Below are 2,041 nucleotides of genomic sequence, written 5' to 3' on the forward strand. Positions count from 1 at the left end.
ATAGATAGATAGATAGATATTTACCCTAAGATAGATAGATAGATATAGATAGATAGATATTTACCCTCAGATAGATAGATAGATAGAGAGAGAGAGAGCTAGATATTTACCCTCAGATAGATAGATAGATAGATATTGACCCTCAAATAGATAGATAGATAGATATTGACCCTCAGATAGATAGATAGATAGATAGATAGACAGACAGATAGATGCTAGCACGTTTTTAGCATTTTTAGCACTTCGCTAGGCGATGCTAGCATGTGTTAGCATGATGCTAGCACGTTTTTAGCATGTTTTAGCACTTCGCTAGGCGATGCTAGCATGTTTTAGCATGATGCTAGCAGGTTTTAAGCATTTTTTAGCACTTCGCTAGGCGATGCTAGCATGTGTTAGTATGATGCTAGCACATTTTTAGCATGTTTTAGCACTTCGCTAGGTGATGCTAGCATGTGTTAGCATAATGCTAGCACATTTTTAGCATGTTTTAGCACTTCGCTAGGTGATGCTAGCATGTGTTAGCATGATGCTAGCACGTTTTTAGCATGTTTTAACACTTTGCTAGGCGATTTTAGCATGATGCTACCACGTTTTTAGCATGTTTTAACACTTCGCTAGGCGATGCTAGCATGTGTTAACATGATGTTAGCACGTTTTTAGCATGTTTTAAAACTTCGCTAGGCGATGCTAGCATGTGTTAGCATGATGCTAGCACGTTATTAGCATTTTTTAGCACTTCGCTAAGCGATTCTAGCATGTGTTAGCATGATGCTAGCACGTTTTTAGCATGTTTTAGCACTTCGCTAGGTGATGCTAGCATGTGTTAGCATGATGCTAGCACGTTTTTAGCATTTTTTAGCACTTCGCTAGGGCGATGCTAAGCATGTGTTAAGCATGATGCTAAGACGCTTTTAGCTTGTTTTAGCACTTCGCTAGGCGATGCTAGCATGTTTTATCATGATGCTAAGCATGTTTTAAGCATTTTTTAAGCACTTCGCTAGGCGATGCTAGCATGTGTTAAGCATGATGCTAAGCACATTTTTAGCATGTTTTAACGACTTCGCTAGGTGATGCTAAGCATGTGTTAGCATGATGCTAGCACATTTTTAGCATGTTTTAAGCACTTCGCTAGGCGATGCTAAGCATGTGTTAAGCATGATGCTAAGCATGTTTTTAAGCATGTTTTAAGCACTTTGCTAGGCGATTTTAGCATGATGCTAAGCACGTTTTTAGCATGTTTTAACACTTCGCTAGGCGATGCTAAGCATGTGTTAACATGATGTTAAGACGCTTTTAGCATGTTTTAAGCACTTCGCTAGGCGATGCTAAGCATGTGTTAAGCATGATGCTAAGCACATTATTAGCATTTTTTAGCACTTCGCTAGGCGATTCTAGCATGTGTTAAGCATGATGCTAAGACGTTTTTATCATGTTTTAGCGACTTCGGCTAGGCGTATGCTAGCATGTGTTAGCATGATGTTAAGACGCTTTTAGCATGTTTTAGCGACTTCGCTAGGTGATGCTAGCATGTGTTAGCATGATGCTAGCACGTTATTAGCATTTTTTAGCACTTCGCTAGGCGATTCTAGCATATGTTAGCATGATGCTAGCACGTTTTTAGCATATTTTTGCACTTCGCTAGGCGATGCTAGCATGTGTTAGCATGATGCTATTACGTTTTTAGCTTGTTTTAGCACTTCGCTAGGCGATGCTAGCATGTGTTAGCATGATGCTAGCATGTTTTTAGCATGTTTTAGCACTTCGCTAGGCGATGCTAGCATGTGTTAGCATGATGCTAGCATGTTTTTAGCATGTGGCTATGAAGATTTTAGGTCATTACTTTTTGGCTGCTTGATAAAAGAAATCCTCTGAGGGAGAGAGAGAGGGAGAGATGCAGGGCTGACAGGCCCTTTTTGTCTGTGTGTGTGAAAATGTCAGTTGGGATTTAAATTTCTGAACATTCCGCAATGTTAAGTCAATGGGAGTTTTTTCCGAGTTTGATCGTCATTTTTAGGAAAACCGTAAGTCCGATCAGTTAGAA

The sequence above is a fragment of the Xyrauchen texanus genome, chromosome 26 (genome assembly GCF_025860055.1).
Source record: "Xyrauchen texanus isolate HMW12.3.18 chromosome 26, RBS_HiC_50CHRs, whole genome shotgun sequence".
In the NCBI taxonomy this organism is placed as follows: Eukaryota; Metazoa; Chordata; class Actinopteri; order Cypriniformes; family Catostomidae; genus Xyrauchen; species Xyrauchen texanus.